We start from the raw sequence: 18,282 nt of genomic DNA, 5'->3' as shown, positions 1-18,282 counted from the left end.
ACAGGCACTTATCTGTGTGGAACAAAAAGCCCAGCACCCATAGTGGTTCCCCATTTGAGCCTGAGTGAAGATCTGAGCCACCAGGATATCACTTGCCTGGGCTTATCGTCTCTGTTATTGGCCCCCTAACCCTCATCTTCCCAGGCTGAGAGTATTTCCTGAAACAAAAGATGTATCATCCATCTCTGTCTGTTGCTGCGTGAGGCTGTAGGCAATGACTCCATGGTCTTGGGCAGACAGTGCCTGGGTGGGGTCCTACGTAGGCTTCCTCCACAACTAGTTCAATCAAACCAACAAACTGCTACAGAACCCGAAAAGTACTTAGATGCCCTCTACCTCCTTAAACATGTAATTTGTGTGTCAGTTAACAAAATGACCTTGGATACTGAAATATTCACCAGTAGCTGTGGTTAAAGCTCATAGTACCCAAAACTCATTAGGAGAAGGCTTGCCAGTCCACCTGGAGACCAGTCAAAAGATTTGCAGCCAGTAAAAGAGTTTTCTTCCATCACAGATGGAGCTCTGGCCAAGTCCTTGTAGATGGGGATCCGACACAGCATGTGTGTGCTCAAGTTCCAGGCTTTAATGGCCAACGCAGAGTTTAGAGCTGGGTCCATGATACCTGTGGGAGGTGCTCTAAACCACCTTGGGGAGCTGCCTACCTGCAACGGGTTTTCTTACACTCAGTCTGAGCTCAGCCACCAAATCCTAGCTCAGTCATTACGGCTCAGGTTCAGAAAGCGCAAGAGATGCTCTGTCCCCACGCAGGGGTTGCGCTGTCCTTCCTTGGGAGGAGGCACATCAGCACTGAAGAATCCCCACGTTTGGAACTGCAATACCTCCATCCCATCTGAGGGAATGGAGTGGGATCTACTGCTGCTGCCTGCCCAGAGTTTATAGCCAGGATGTCGGGCCACTGCTGCAGCTGTCAGTTTAGCAGGTTGTAGTGCTTTGATCGACTGTTTTTCTGAAAACTGGCCTTCCTGCTTTACAAGTGTTATTGATTGTAATGTGAGTTGTATTGCAGCTGGAACTGAAATAGACTCGTAAGGGATTTATTTTTTTATTTTTTATTTTTTAACCAGACTTAGGAGTTAAGTGGATACTACATTATGCCATTATTATAGCCTCAATATTATTATTTTTCTTTAAACTGGGATTGTTTATTATGCATGCATTGAAGCACAAATGTGGAACAAGTGAATCTGGTATCAAATTAATGCTGAGATCAGGTTCCCCCCCCCCCTTCTCTCTTTAGTTGCCATAACAATCCGTGATCTTGAAGCAACAATAAAATTAGAATTGCATTAAAGGTGTTTACATCATGTACACTCTGTATCCTATTATTATTTTTTGCTGTACTAAAAACATTGAGTGTTTGCTTTGGAAAAGAACACTGTTACAGCTCTTGCCTTGCCACGGCTCACGTTGTTTTTTGCAGCCAAAAGTTGTTTGTTTTGAGAAGAGAGAAGGGTATTCTGGGCTGGAGGCTTTGGAGAAGGGGTTACTTCGGTTATGTTGTTTTAAGTTAATGTTTCTCTTTTACTTGTAGGATGCAGTTTTGGGTGTGCTACCTTTGAATTTCAGAACTTCAAAGAAATGCATCTCTGCTTTTGAATGTGTGGCAAATCTCCACCCCTACTGTTGTGGAAAGCACATCTTCTAGCTCTTCGCCTTACTGACAAGAAGGAAAATAAAGCAATGTGTGCCAGGAAGAGGTTTCATCGGTATGTATATGTGCATGTGTGGGGGTGCATATGTGTGTACACAAATGTATGTATATGATGTAATTAACTTCACCTCCCCATGACTGCACAAGCTTCTGCCCCTGGGGACAGGATAAAAGGAAAAAACATGACAGATGTTAGTCATATTGCCTAGTGCATGACTTGAAAGTGCTCTGCTAGTTCAGCAATGAGCGCTACAGAAAAACATTTATGGAACAAAGAGGCCGTTATCTCAGTATCTCAACTGTGCTGGGCATCACGGAGCCCCTTTACTGCTACTCCTATCCAGTCTGGCACATTATTTCTTGCTGTGACATCTTTCTGTGTAGCCTTTGTAGATAATCCTTGTGATAAAGCTCCCTTCAGAAAAATGGGAGTTTTTTATTTTTAAATACATAATGTGATCACCTTATGCTGAGGCTGGACTTGAATAGAAATACCGTGAGATTTTCCTTCTCCATCCACTAAGCCTGCTGTTCTCAGATGCAAACCGTCCTTTGATTTTTTTTTTTTTTTTTTTTTTGCAAGTTTAGCCTCTGTTGGGAGCACAGGATCCATCTATTTATGAACATGGTGTGTGATTATTTCCCTGATTAATCTGAATATAAGATGTACAGCAGCAAGCTAATTCTAAAGCCTATCCTGGTGGTGCTAACACAGATTTGAATTCTGTCTTTCAGATTCTGTACAACACAGAGGAGAACTGCTACACTGGGCACAGGGATTGGGGAGGGGGGGGGCAGGATAAAAGAAAATAAAATGCCATGTAGGCTGAGCAAGGAATGTAATTAGCTGTCATAAATCTCTGGAGACAAGATCTTTCCAGAGCTGGGTTCATCCAGTGATCCCCTCACTGGCTCTAGTCCTAAAGATCAAAGAGCGGTGGATTAAGTAGCATGTATTCTGCAGTGATGTGCTGCTGGGGATTAGCTAGGTAGGAATCACCTAAATAAAAGATCACAGCACCACAGCACAATTCTGACTGGAAGGGACCTCAGGAGCTCCCAGTCCTACCAGCTGCTCAGGGCAGGGCCAACTTCAGTGTTAGATCAGATTGCTCAGGGCCATGCATAGTTGAATTTTGTATGTCTCCAAGGATGGGGATCCCACCTCTTCTTAGGACCTCTGTTCTAGTGCTTTAAGTCCTTTCATGGTGAACTTTTCCTTCCTTATATCTGATTGGAATTGCCCTTCCAGCAAATTCTTGTCTTCTTCCCATCCATATAGCTTTTTGTCTTTCTGTTGTATGCTCCTGAGAAACATCTGACTCCATCTTCTTTAGGCTGTTGAAGACAGCAATAAGATCCCACTCCACTCCTCTTCCCCTGAAGCTGTCTCTTCTCCAGGATGAAAAAACTGACTGTCTCAGTCACCACATGCATCATGTGCTCTGGCTCCCTCATCATCTTGGACTATAACCAAACTGGACTCACTCCAGTTGGCTGACCCCTCTTTTGGTGGCCCCAAACTGGCCACAGTACTCTAGATGTGGTCTCACAAGTACCAAATGAAAGCAAATAATCAATTCCCTTGACCTGCTTATGGAGCAAAGGAGATGTTCTGGGATATCACTAATAGTGCAGAGCCTTTTGGAGCTGCCAGCAGATGTCAGTGCCAGTACCTGTATAAATGATGGCCTTAAGCCTGTTCTCACTTTATAGAATTCACATTGATCCAGGAAAAAACAGTAGTCCAAAGACTAAGTGATGTTGGGTGGTGACTTTTACTTTTCACTGTGGCCTGTCAGGATCAGGGCTAAGGTTTTTCAGGGCAGTTGGGAGTCTCCAGCTGTCAGTGACACTGCTTGGCCTGTTACCGTTATGGTCCTTGCCCCATGCTATGAGCACGCTAGTTGGCTGCAGGTGCTGCTGCTGGAGTAAGTCAGCTAAGTCACTTGGAGAGGTTCTGGGGCACAGTTGACACGGTAATTTGATGTAGGCTCTGGAGATAGGACCAAACCACTTCTACAACATGTTCCTACCAAGGTCTGCACCCTCAGACATCTGCTCAACCCCTGGTCTGGGGCACTGAACTCTGCATCGTCTGTAAAGATAAAACAGGAACAGCTTGTGAAATATGAATGGGTGGCCCCTCGCCCCAGTAATGTTTGAGGGCCACAAGACATCACATAGGAAACCTATCCAAGTTGCTGACCTGTGTTCACACTGGCCCATCTGCTCCACAGGCTGCTCCCCTTGGTCAGTCTGGGTGTGAGGCAGTCTTCCGCAACTGCTCTTGCTGAGGGGAGGTCAAATGAGGGGGCTTCGCTGTGGCCAGAGGTGTAGCAGTATGGCTGAGGGCTACTTTTAAGTCTTGCTTAGTGCTAATGTGGCTGCTAAAATGTCTTTGCAGATGTCCTCAGGCATTTCTTCTGACTGATACTGGTGACTAGAAAGAGCCTACAAGGTCTAGAAAAAAAGAGGGAGGAGAGCAGAGGATGTCTTATGCTGGCTTTTGGTTTGTAACCATATGAGGGATGTACTCATGCTGTGTGGCACAATGGAGGTAGGCACCTTCATGTTAGCTCCAAGATTACACACTACAGCCATGTCAGTATAGCTCTGTGCCCAAGAAAAAGATCTTACCAGCTTTGCACTGGAGAATGGAAAACCTTGGAGATGCTCCTCTACTGTCTTCCAGACCTGAGATTTCAATCTTGCATGGTGGATCCAGTTCCCTGCAGGTAATCTGGTGGGTCACCATGCCATCTCCCAACACATGGAAGCGACATGCATGACTTCTGAGTTTCCACATTTCAGAGTCAATGCTTTACACCTCGAGCATTTACTGTTTTGAGAAATCAAACAAAAACCTGAGAACTTGCTTACCTTCTTCCTCTGATGACCCAAATCACAGGGTCTGCTGCAATACTTTCACATGCTGCTGTGCTTGTGCTTTCCTTTGGGTGATTTAGCGCTACACAGAGCAGCTCTGAGGGTACTCCAGTGATTTATAACATGATTTCTAGTTAAGGGCATGTATTTATCATGTTACAACAAACGAATGATTAATAGTTGCCATAGTGATAATGAGAACTTGCAGTCTTTGAGCACTACAAACGCAAGCCTTGGCATATCTTTGCAGCAAAGCAATCATGGTGGGGTCTTAAAAAATAGAGGCTTAGGAACCAGCCTAAGTAACACTTAGTAACACTTTAACACCCTATGGAGAAAACATTAAAAAATAATCATATGCTTATTTAGAAATGTGAAAAAAAAAAAAAAAGAAACCCAAAAAAACCAAAAAAACAAACCAGATGGGAAAGACTCACTTCAGGTTCTTCACTGTAAGAAGACATTTAAATATTTTTTGCAGAATCCATTTGGTTTTATTTAATGCAATTCAAAGCTGCTGCTTTTTACTGCTAACCTTCCCCTTCTTCTTTCCCTTGGCACAACTTTGCTCACTGAAATGTTATATGGACAAAATCTCAGCTTTCCAAGGTCTTGCCAATGCTTCTCTTTAATCCAAGATGTAATAATTTCTCCTCAAGTTTGCTTGCCAGCTGCCAATAAGAAGTCTTTACAGGGATGTGCAGATTTGCCCACCGTTGTTTCTTGACCCTTTGTGAAGGAAGATGCCATTCAGAAACCTGTGAGACTCCGTGGGTGGCTGCTGAAGCTTACAGCTGTTTGTTCAAGACCAGGTTGGCCACAACTTCCCCTGTATTCAACAGCCTGTGGTGCACAATGCAATGTCAGAGAGGAGCTTGTTAGTGATGGGAGACCTGGACCCAACAGCTGGTAAAGTTAACTTGGGTCATGTGTCTTAATAGCCTCAAATAGTTCCTCAAAAAATGGCAGTGTGCAGGAAAAGCTGTGACTTGGTTATTCTCCATCAATGTCAGTTGGCTGCAGCATTTAGCCCAGAAATGAAGACTCAGCAGAAGTATAAATAAAATGTTGAGAGTCACAGTGGCAAAGCCCACCTTTTCTACCTGATGCCTCCTGAGATCATTTGTAAACAAGACTTTCATAACCCACAGGGAAAAATAGAGAGCAGATTTGGTAGCCGTTAACTACTACAACAACTAATTAAATGAGAGGGAAGGAACCTGAAACCACTGGGACACGCAGAAGCTTTGTTTTGTTTACTGGTACACTGAGAAATTCCAGCTGAGGATCTGGAAGATGAGTCGACTGATTTATCCAGAAGATCAGATAAAGAGCAAGGCAGGAGGTATTGTGCCAAACTGAAGAACATGCACAACATTGTTTGGCATCAATGTGCAGCTAATATCCTCTGGGAGGAACAAAAAGTGATGAGAAACCTCCCCCTTGTGTTACTTCTGCATTCCCTGCCCCCCCTCCCCTTGGGGCTTTTCCTGTGAACAGCTCTGAAGCATCAGGATCCTGTACTGTAAAAAAAAAAATATTATTTTTTTTCTTCCTCAGCCTATGTTTGTGGGAATCTGAAATCACTGTCAGCTCTTTGGAGAACTGAAGATCTGAAGACACAACCTCTGCCTGGGGGTACCAGCCAGCCTTCACCTCAACAGTAGTAAATTAGAGAACAGAGAAGAACATGCATTGCCAGGAGTCCCATGTGATGTGATAGCTGAGGGAAAACAAAGATAAATTGTTTAGGTGTTACCAGCAAGTTATAAAGCATTAATTATTAGGACTGCTCTGCCAGCCAATGTAGATTGGAGGTTCAGTGCTAGCAGGTACCTCCCATCAACTCACATAGCCATCAGGCACCAAAAAACTTCAAGACCTGTGAGTCCTCATCACCAGGGGACTATATACTTGCCTCTGCTTGGCCAAATGTCTCATGCTTGCACCCACGCTGGCTCATGCCTCGGTCTCTATGAACATATAAGACCCATGTGCGTAGGAACCACCACCCACAGAGCAGGTGTGCTACATGCGAAGCACACAGGCGGCTCAGGCATGCTGAGTTTGCTGCGTAAGATGATCTTGCACTCTGCTTTTCTAATTAGGTCAAGAGGAACACGATGCTCCAGTAGCTTCAAGGACTCCGGGTAACTAATACAGCACTAAGAGTGGGAATTGCTCCAGAGATAGCATTGTGTCCTGTAGATGTAGTTTAAGTGTTGAACACAGCTAATGAAGCTATTAAAAGGCACCAAAATTTTAGCCGTTTCAGTGAGCTAGCTCAGTTGCAATGCCCTCAGTCAGGCCTGAATGCATGTTTGTAGTACTAAAATGTCACAGTTTTACAAGACAAAATTCTCCACTAATGATGAGTTTCACCCAAGACAACATTTGGTCACTCACAGTTTCCTTGGGTTGCCCACAGCGTGCAGCCTTGCCTGGCTGAAGGTACCGCTGTGTCTGTAGCCAGAACGGGCTTTGTTGGTTGCCAAAATAATCCTGAGAATTCACATAAGCAACAAGCTTGCGCGCTATTTCTAAGCCATAAACATTTTTGGAAAAAAAAGGCAAAATGATCACTTTGGGGAGAAGGTTTTTGAACAAGTATTTGTTCAATTAGCGCAACTTGATTTATTGTTAGATGAGCCCTCAAACAGCTTGTAATTACAGACCCACAACTGCAAAGTAGGAAGATTATGAAGGTTAAACATATCAAGTCTTTGCATGAGAAGAAAGTGATCAATGGGGGTGGGGTGGGGGGTGGGGGCAGGGGAAGGAGAGTTAATGAGAGATAAAAGGATTCAAGAGCGTGGCAGATAGGTTCGTGCTAGGACATTCTGTAATGAAAGGAGACAGCACAGCAAATGAAAGCAGAAAACCCTGATATTGCTGAGAGTACTATTAGAAATCTTACATGTAGCCTTCACAAATAGCTCTCATTTTAAGGGCTAGTGCACTTTCTCTTCAGCCCCAAATTTACCTGCTATGCTAATGCAGTGTCCTCTCACATTCATTGTTGAAAATCAATTACTTGAGTAATAAGGACATATTAATAAAAAAATCTTCAAACAGGTTATAAAAAGAGTTGTTTGCACTGAAGGGAATTTTGCCCACTGCATTTTAAGTTTGCAGCATGAATAAATCTCTTTATGTTCTCATTTCAGTGCTTTCTCACACACCGTGTCCCACCGCTGTGCCTAGAAGGGAGAGAGAAATCCAATCTTTTGGGCTAGCTAACCTTGTCCCAGAAGGATTACTCTTAAAGACCATTTCCTGCTCTTTCCAATCTTAAATCCCATGGGAGAAGAAACTTCCCGTGCTGCCCCAGAGGCAGGCTGGCCCTCGATTACATTTCACTTTTAGGAAATATTTTCCTGATCTTCAGCCTTTATGTCTCACTTGCTTAATTCCTTCCCGCTGCACCTAGTTAGATTCCCTTGTACAAGCCTAAATAATTAATCGTCTTCTTCATTCATTTCGAGCACTTGTTGAATACAGAGCAGAGAACAAGAATTACTCATAGGAAGAAAAGGAATGGGAACTGGATGAGAGAGGACCAGCTGAGAGGTGAGGAATGGGGAAAGGATGATGCTCCAAGCATAAAATCCAAGCTGCTGGTAGGAGTAAAAGGGATACAGGAGCACTGCAGCATCCCGTGGCTGATTCATGCTGCTTACTTTTGCATATTAATTTGGGAAGGCAAAACACCGTTCCTCATGGGGTCTTGAAGCGCTCTGTTCAGAAGAAGGTATCCTTTGATGCCTGTCAGTCCAAAATAGCAGCGGTATGCAGGCAGTCCCCCAGGCACGGCTGGGCAACTGAACGTAAAATGAGAGCAGTCATGAGCGTACCACGAACATAAGCCCTGCAGCCATTTAGATGCCCTGCAAGCCTTTGGCAGGTGAAGGCTGCTCAGGGGAAGGCAGTTCTGCATATATGCAGCAGCAGGACTCAAAAGCTTCCAGTACTGTTTGTAATGTTCCTCATCAGCTTGCTTTCCCAAGGACATGGGTGCCTATTGCTGCACAAAAGACATTTTGAATGGTCAGGGGAGGGATTGGGATTTTTCTTTGTTTGGTTTGGGTTTTGTTTCATTTTGTTTTGTTTTTTTCCTGTCTACTTGGTTTCCTTAGACCTTGAAAGCTGAAGATCACAAATTTCTAGGCAAGGCCAGACGTGTTTCTAGAGCGCAAGGGCTCCTCACTGGCAGAAGGTATCTCCCAGTGCACCACGTCCAGCTGCCACGAGCTGAGCACCCAGCCAGGATGCTAAAGCCAGGTCTCTGCACCAGGATCCCTTCCTCACTCTCTTTCAGCAGAGAACAAGCAGTCTTTTCAGATGCATAATAGGTTGAGCATAGTCTGGAACGCTTTTGGAAGCGTTGTCACCAAATTGGTGACAATTTGGAGCATTCCAGACAAATTTTTGGAAATTCAAACAAGAGAACATAGGGATGTTCAAACAACCAAGAACTTTGGTTAACTGAGCCCAAGGGCTGGCTACACAAAAGCTCTTATGTCTAAGTAGGCAATTTGGCACCAGTCCCCTGGGTTGAACGCCACAGCCCTGGGGACTGTAGGTAAGAAACCTTTCTGTACTTTGCTAAAGAAGAGAGGGTAGTCAGCATAGTCAGCATGCAGGGAGATGACCAGCTGTTAACAGAAAACAGTAACGCTAGATAAGCTGAAGAAAATGAGGCTGGAGGAGATGGGGGCACTGTGAATGCCTCTTGTTAAGTCTGTTTGCCTTCCATGCAAAGCTACAGTCCAGCCGGTTGGTGTTGTTTCCATGAGTTGTACAATATTTTTTTTTATTCACACCTGGGAACATGACCTCTCATTCAAGAGCTCTGTTCCACCGAGAATAAATTTATGGCTGGCATCTGCTACTGCATCAGGCACAAGGAGGTGATTTACAGCATAGAAATTGCATTCTGGCCCAGTGACAAGCCATTTTCCCGAGATGTTGAAGATACAAACAGTCAGGCTGTGGTGTAAGCGTGGGTACAATTGCAGCCATTGTGAAAATGCTTACACTGCCCAGTCCACCCCATACCCCCGTTGCTGTACGTTGAGAAGTTGAATGCAGCTATAACTCTTGTGAGGTAACGCAAACACTAAAAGGGAGGCACATGGGCCAGGATAGGACAGTACTAGGGTTTTCTTTTCATTGGGGAATACATTTTGGCACAAATGACAGCTGTCCAGTAAGCAATCAACCCCAGTCATGAAGAAAGTGCTTGGAAGGGGACAAGGACAAGGATGTGGGGCATTGCCATGGTTTAACCCCAGCCAGCCACTAAGTACCACTCAGCCACTCCCTCCCTTCGTTCCCTCCACCTCCATGGGATGGGGAGAACTGGGAAAAGGCAAAACCCATGGCTTGAGATACAGACTGTTTAATAATTGAAATAAAGTAAAAATAATATAACAACAATAATAGAGGGAGAGAGAGGAATAAAACCCAAGGGAAAAAAAAAAAAACAACAAACCAAAACCAAACCACAAAACCCAAGTGATGCACAGTATAGTTGCTCACTACTGACTGTTGCTCAGCCAGTCCCTGAGCCGTGATCGGTAGCCCCTGGCCACTCCCCATCAGTTTATATACTGAGCATGATCTTCTATGGTATGGAATATCCTTTTCACTAGTTTGGGTCAACTTTCTGCTTCCTCCTGGCTTCTTGTGCACCTGCTCACTGGCAGAGCATGGGAAACTTGAAAAGTCCTTCATTTAGAGTAAGCACTACTTAGCAATAACTCACATGTCAGTGCATTATCAACATTATTCTCATCTTAAATCTGAAACACAGCACTGTACCAGCTACTAAAGAAGAAAATTATCCCAGCCAAAACCAGGACAGGCATCCCATGTGGAAGCTTGTGGTAGTACTTGGCTGTGTAAGGCCCATTGAAGATGATCATGAGTTCCACTGGCTTGGCAGATGGTGTTTGGGGCAAAAAAAACCCATACCTAACTTAAAGCAGCTCTGCTTATGCAACCTCATCTCATCCTCTATATGGCCATGGTTTGAGAGAGGAATATGGGATGTGGGAACGGGAGGAGAAAGGTTCCTTCATGACCCTTTCCTATCCCTGCACATATGCTGGTCAAGGTCTTCATGCCTTTCTAGTCGGCATGTTCTCCATCTGTAACTAAGTGGTTGTGTTATTACTTTCCCTTACGCTACACAAGATCGCTGGGAAACTGAGGTCTGCTGAGGGTGTGGGGAGATGGGTGTATGGCAAAAAAAAACTGGGATGAAGACAGGTAAGCAGGAGACCCCAAACCTTGTGCCACAAGTTGTGCTCATGCCTCTGGAAAAGAAGAATGTCTTCAGCTGCTGGCAGCAGACGTGGTTAACAGTGAAATGGGAGGCTGGATGGATTCCTGTCACCTGCAAGGACCCTGGCCATCCAGGAGGAGCTGCAGCTGTAGATTTGGCTTTCCCACTACTGTGGTCACACATAAGCTGTTTGGACCTGTGAAAATGTTGCCCAAGAACACGGTCCACAACATGGTGGTGAGTGGTAATGCTGCCTCCCAGGGTGTGCGCAGGGAGCTGTGTGACTAGTTGCAATGTACCTGCTAGAAAACAACCTCCGTTTCCTTTATTAGCACCTTCTGGAGTTTTCTTGGTTTTTAATTTATTTTCATGTGGGCATGACAGTAAGAGGAGAGAGGAGTGGGTGAGACAGGTAGCATGATGAGGTTTCTCTGCCTCCTCAGCCTCAACTTGCGTTAGGTTCAGGCGCCCGTGGAAGGGCAAGTGCAACCCAAGGCAAGTGCAACATCCCTATTTCACACTGCTTCATATCCCACCCTGCCAAGTTTGCAGATGACACCAAGTTGATGGGGGTGACCAAGGGCAGGGCTGCCATTCAGAGTGACCTCAACAGGCTGGAGGCAAGGGCCAGCAGGAACTTTGTGAACTTCAAGAAGGACAAATGCAGAGAGCTGCCCTGGGGAAGGAAGAGGCATCTGCAGTGATAAAGGCTGGGGATGGACAGGCTGGGGACGATGACTGGGGGAGTCTTGGTGGAAGGTGACCACAAGCCAGCGGTGTGTCCTGGCAGCAAAGCAAGCCAACACCCTAGTCCGCATGAAAAGTAGCAGAGCCGGGGAAGTGATTATTGCCCCCCTCCTCCAATGACACATGTTTTACCACATCTAGATGCTGCGTCCAATTTTTGGTTCCTCCAGGACAGAAAAGTAGCAGATGAACTGTAGGCAGTTCAGCGGAGGCCACCAGCATGGTTGGGCAGGCTGGAGCAGTCACCTACCAGCAGAGGCTGAGGGACCTGGGCTTGTTAAGCCTGGAGCAGAGACAGCTTTGGGGCACCTAGCAGCAGCACCCTCCCCTTGTATCTATGTGGAACTTATAAAGAAGTTTTAACAGGGATTTTTGCAGTGGCATATGGGAGGGTGTGAGAGGCAAGGGGTATAATTTACAGCAAGAGAAGTTTAGGTTGGATATTGGGAAAGATATCTTCATCGTAAGGGCAGTTGAGCAGTGCAACAAATTACCTAAAGAGACTGTGAAGTTTCCTGGGTTTTATTTTATTAGTGTTTTCAGCAGGAGGATCCAGTGTCGGTAGGTGTGTGCGCTCCGGCGTGTGGCATGATTACACCAGGATGAGAGACCAAGGTCAGTGTGACACACATTTTGTGATACTTTGGCCACAGCCACAAGAAAGGTGAGTGATCGTTTCCTAGGGATCCTTAGTGCCAAAAGTTGGATAGGATGAAACTAATGCCAGAGGTGCTCTGTAGATCGCAAAAATACAGCTCCTTGGAGGTCTGGCTTTTCTGTCATAGGGATATTCTGCATATATATATATATATATATTTCCCTTAAAAAGTGGTCCCACTGCAGCTGGTGGGGTTTTTTTGGCACAGTTCCCACTTATGGCCTGTGGGACATCACCTGGGGCTCATTTGTTAACAATAGGATTCACTGCATTTCATCTTCAACTGTCTACAAATTAGACGCTTAGAGCTCTTTTTTTTTTTTTTTTTTTTATTAATTCAGACATCAATGCTATTGGAGTTGCCCTGGAGCATCCAACATGGCCCAGGTTTAGGAAAGTGAATAAAGGCTGTGAAGGGGGATTCAGCTCACAGAATCATCCTTCTAGGCTTAGGGATCCTTACCTGGGTATCTGGGTGCACCAGGCTCATACACTTAGGCTATTTAAAGCCTTTGAAATGGCCTAGGATATCCCACATTGGAGGTCACAAATGTCCTATTCATCCTGCACCATGTCTGCAGGCCCATCATGGATGTTTCAGATATTCTAAAGCAACTCAAACAGCACTAGATGCCTGTGTCTGGCAAACATATTCAGCCATACTCGCCTACTTCAGAGCCAGTGGAATAACTCTGCTGACCAGTTTACTGTTGCACAACATGGGAGCTAAGACTCTGGTGCTCCCGTGTCTCTGAGCTGGCTAAGCTAGCCATCCAAGGCTTGGCTGAATTGCCTAGACAGAGGTGCCTAGGGCCATCTGAGATACCTAGAGTAGTCTGAGACACCTACAGGGGGCTGGCAGAAATGACAAAGGACCTAAAGGACACCTGTGCTCTTCTGTTGCATTGGCTGCAGCTAATAGTTAAGCAGGGTATCCTTGGGCACTGGGGGCAATACTTGGTGTCTCTACTAAGAAGAGTGAATTCTGCTCCTGTTCTCCTCTTATAGCCAGTGGAAAGTCAGCAACATCTCCAGGCAGCTCCATCACTCCCTGGTGTCAGGCATTCCACTTCACGTGGGAATAATTGTCTTGAGGATGCATTTATGTTACCCTGACTAGTAGAGATGTCTACAGGGTTAAGCAGCAGCATGTGTCTGCTTTGAGGAGTGCTGGGCTGAGGCTGAGGTTTCTGAGCAGATACATTGGTATCTCAGCACCTTTATGGTCTATACCCAAAAGACATGAACAGGGACGTATATGGTATCACTGTGGTTTGAAAGAGCATCGGTGCCTGTGCTGTTGCATAAAACAGCACATCACCTTTCTCCATTACTGCTACTGCTTATCCATTTTTTTCTGTACTAAGTGCCACATCAGTTTGAGTAAGTTTTCTTCTGATTTCAAAATGACCTCTCCTCTAATCGGTCCTGTGCATCCAGGCATCCCCCACTCCCTAGGTGGTACTGACTCTTCTCCACTGTCTGCTTCAAGGCCACAGGGCTTTAACTCGCATGTGCATCAACGAAAAGCAGCTGTATCTATTTGGAGGAGGATGACTGAATGAAAAAGTATTTTACTTTCAGCCATGCTTCCTATTGACATATAAATATGCATTACCCCACGGTTCCCCACTACGTTGTCAACTCTACCTGTGTGAGAAGGGCAGGACAAATGCAAGAATTTCTTTAAGTATGTTCATTTTAGCATTGAACTTAGGCTTCCAGAGATAGGAAAACTGCTAGCTATGCTGCACAAAAAGAGAAAATGTCAAAATATCTCTTCTTTCACATACCTACATGTCAGAAGGACAAAATGGTTTCTGGTCCAACTCTGTAACAGTCTACTTAGCTACCATTGTTATTAGAGATACAGAATTTCCAAGCAGGTAGCCCCAGTTACCTGGGGCTGAGAATGGGACAGAGAGCTCTGTTTCATTGACATGAACCTTCAGGACTCTTTAAGCACACCAGCAGCATCCCAGACAATGGGGAACGTGCCATTCTCATACTCACATTCATAAAAGTCAAGTAGAATGACCCAGTTCATGGTAGGCTAGTTTGAAATTACTTTGGCAAAATAACAAAAATACTGATATGGGTATAAAGGCATAGAAAACATTAAAGAAGAGGCAAACAGTTAATGCCTATCAACATAGGTTTTAGGTAGGAAAGGTTGTCAAATTCTATTTCATTCTTTGATGTGATTGTAGGTTTTGGCTGATAAAAGTAATTGCAAAGATGGGATATTTCCTGACTTTTGTATATTGGACAGCACAGTAGAGCCTGATTGAAAAATTAGCATTCTACCCTATCAATACAAGGCACATAAAATGGATTGAGAACTGGCTGACATGTCAACAAAGAAGCTGTCAAAGGGGAATCACTGTAGGACAGTATTTTTTTAGAGGGATTCTGCAGGGATCAGTAATAGGTCTGCAAGCTATTGAATATTTTCACTAATGACTTGGAAGTAAATATTAAACCTGCTGATAACACTGGAAAATAATGAAGAGGACTAGCAGTTATACAAAAGTGCTCTTAGTACAGTTGTAAGCAAGCTTTCGAGTCTAAGAACAGGCAAGCAGACCACACATGCAGGAACCTGGAGCACAAGACATCCGAGAGGGATTTAGGCATCCTAGAGAAACAACCCACAATAATTCTGCCAATATGTGGTTTTGTGGCTTTTGCACATTATTCTTTGCAAGGACTGACACATTCCCTGACTGTGTCATTCACATGAGTAGAGTAGGAACGGAACATTTAATTTCTGCAAGCTGCACTATTAGACTGGGTGTTGAAATAATGCATCTGGCTCTGGTACCCCAAATTTAGAAAGGATATCAGGAGAAAAAAACAAATATTAAAACAAAAGAAGGTTGCAGAAATAAAACACACAAATTATTCAGGGATTTAAAAAACACTATTGTATGTAGATGCTTCCAGAGCATGATATATTTATTTTATGAAAGGAAGGAATGAAAAGCAACTTAAGACCTGCTTATGAGTTCCTTTGGGGGGAAAATGGTAGATACAAAAGGGCTTTTTAATGTAGCAGAACTGAGCAGAGCCAGAACCAACAGAGGAAACACCTGCAGAAGCGTGGGCAGGGACTCAGCAGATCACGTGCCTCTGGGAAGTGGTGGCCTCTCACCCCACCTTGCAATAGCTTCGGATGAAGTTTGAAACCTTTTGGTTGCATATTTGTTAACTCAATCAAGTGTGGGGTGAGGGGGAAACTGTGTTGTCCTACATGTGAAAGGTGAGACCTGGTAATTTACTGGTTGCCTCTAACCCTCTACTCAAAGGCATGGAGCTGAAAAACGTACAGTCAGCTGATAAACCCACTACTTTCTTTCCCATAGGACTAAATCTCTGGTCTTCCTTCTGATGCTTTCCAAAATCCCTCCCTCCAACACCTCTGTAGCCATCACGCCATTGCACCACACAACGTAGGTGAGCCAAGAGTGAAGCTTTGCAAGCCATCAGCTGGAGGGACTGGAGATAATGCTGAAAATTTTGCATGGTGTGTTCTCAGAGAGGTTTCCGGGAGGGAAAATGCCAGCAAAACTTTGTACCAGAAGTTTTGCCTGCTTTCCAAACCAATGCTTTTGCTGAGAACTTGACAATTTATGCATGTCCTGTGAGCGAGATGTCCCTAGAGCAGCTCGGGGAGGCTGGGACATCACTCCCCGAAGTACCGTCCCCAGGAACCAAGTCTCTAAGATCTAAATGCTTCTTTGTTTATGAAATAAAGTCCACCAGACCTATCGCCAATTGTTTATGCTAAAGAGCACACTTCCATTAATGTTAATGGTGCTTTGGAGCATAAATCCTTGCTAATTGATATAGGAATGTATCCCAGAAGAGTTTATTTTACTGCTGATTTAGCTGATAGATATAAATGTGTGAGAGGGAAATATTAGCATTCATGTAAAACAATTAGGTTATCAACAGGGGCGAATGATTCAGAAAATGACTGCAACTTCCCAGCTCCCTTTAATGGAAAAAAAAGAAAGTCTGCTAATGAGGAAAATCAGAGTGAATACAAATATGAGCTAATCATTGATATTACTTAATATTAGTGTTATATCAGCAGCTTCTGATAACCAGGGCTGGGTCTCCACCTGAGCTCTGTGGAGACGTGGGAGGGACAGGATGACCATCCTGCTGCCCACCAAGGTCATTCCTCTCCATGGCTTCTCTGGTGGAGCAGTCTTTGGGGCTTAAAAGTCTAACAAACCTGGCCATTGCAAGTTGAGATCAATAACAGTTGCTAAATATGTATGAATAGAGGAGAATGATACAAGCAGCGGATAGATTCCCACAATTTAATTTTTTTCGGTTCTATTTTAGATAATATAGTGGCATATGAAAAGTGAGGCAGTAATGTAGTTCAAAAGGAAAAAAGAAAGCAACCCCCACCACTCTCCTGGACCTTTCTGCCAAAGGCTGACATTATCGAAAGTCTGCCAAATACAAGAAGTACGGGCATTTCCATAAAAATCTGGTTGTTCGAAACTTACAATTTTGTGGGAAATGTACAGCCAGTGAAGGAATAAATTTTTCAGCGTGCTCAACAGTTTTAGCTATTCAATTCCCATTCACGAGTTTTGATGTGAAAATGTATTCCTAAGAGAAGGCTCGGATACAGTTAATGTATAGTAAGCCACACATCTTCCTCAAAAAACATGCCTTGACCTCCAGTGTTGAGTCTGTGACTTTGAGCATACGGGATTTCAGTTTTTGATTCTAAACCTATCTAGAATCAGGAGGAAAAAAAGTCACATACCAAGAAGAAGTATAGTCTTGTTTGTGGAAGTAATATAATATCTTTTCTTTACATTTTCTGATTCACACATTTCGGCTATTTCTTAGTTTTGGTGCCAAAGCAAGCACATTTGCTTTTGCAAGCACAGAAGATAGAAATTTATGCATTTCAGTATCTTTTCCTGCAAGTCACTGAATGGTAAGACTTTTTCTCCCCACAGACTTTAGTAAGCCTGATTTTCAACTTTTCCATTATTAATGAAATAGTAAGTGAATTATATAACATTTGCCCGGGCATGGTTAAAGACCATGTACCCAGTAAGATTTCATATAACAAAAAGCGCCCAACCCTAGAAACATGTTGGCTTTTTTTTTTTCCATTTAATGCTCATAAAATTTTACAGACAACAGAATCCTTTCTTAAGCTTTATTTAAGAAATTGAATACTATTATAGTTCAATATATATAAGACACATCCAGTATTGTGTTCCTGATAGCAAGTGCATAGATTTTGTTAAGATATCATTTTTATATTTCAATTTTTTTATATTTGTTACTCAGTAGCACGTTTCATGATCACACGAAGGGATATTCCCAGTGATTTTGCTAAGAGCATGAGAGAAAAAACAGAACACAGCAAAGTAGTGAAACTACAACAGAGATGAGGAACAAAAACAATCAGGCAAACTATCAGTACAGTCGATTCCTGATAAGTGAATAATCTGATTGCTTGGTCACAATGCTTTATTCACTTATCAGGAATGATTCACACTACATGTTGTTAAACTGTTTTCCTTAGCCTAATACCTAAGAGTCACACTGGGCAAAGGCACACACACTCTGGCAGGCTATTCTTTAATCAGCAAGTCTTGTGACAGTTTGGTAATTTCCCATGGCGATACACATATAGCTAACAAAGAGACATTTTGCTAACACTGCAAGGTGCCTTACATAATTGAAATTAAAAGCATGCATTTAAGCAGGACAAACTGTTCAGCTGCATTGCTTTAAGGAACTCATTTTTCCCCATTGTTGAAATAAAATAAATAAAAAAAGAGAGAAAGAAAAAAAAGGAAAAACCTGTATCTTTCAGCCCTGAGTATTTAAAAGAAATCCAACTGGAGTATAAGTCTTTTTTCTTTTTTCTTTTTTTTTTTTTTTCAGTTGTATTTTTGGAAGAAAAGACCCTTCACAAAGCTCTAGTTTCTTTCCTAAGACCAAGTTTGGGAGGGGAATAAAAAAAAGAAAAAAAACAAA

At 43.6% G+C, this 18,282-nt stretch overlaps 1 protein-coding gene across 14 annotated transcripts in view; it reads left to right on the top strand.

Annotated features, from left to right (window-relative positions):
• The window catches only part of USP6NL (USP6 N-terminal like), a 200,877-nt gene extending 182,595 nt beyond the window's left edge, over positions 1–18,282 (top strand). For 8 of the 14 annotated variants that reach the window (XR_013928898.1, XR_013928899.1, XM_080392035.1 and 5 more), the window contains one exon: positions 1–18,282. This exon is cut by the window's left edge. The gene's annotated coding sequence lies outside the window, so the exon portion shown is untranslated. The other 6 variants (XR_013928902.1, XR_013928901.1, XR_013928903.1 and 3 more) reach the window with 6 other exon arrangements.

Source organism: Falco punctatus (assembly GCF_963210335.1).
Source record: "Falco punctatus genome assembly, chromosome: 6".
In the NCBI taxonomy this organism is placed as follows: Eukaryota; Metazoa; Chordata; class Aves; order Falconiformes; family Falconidae; genus Falco; species Falco punctatus.
This window is presented reverse-complemented; position numbering and strand designations above follow the sequence as displayed.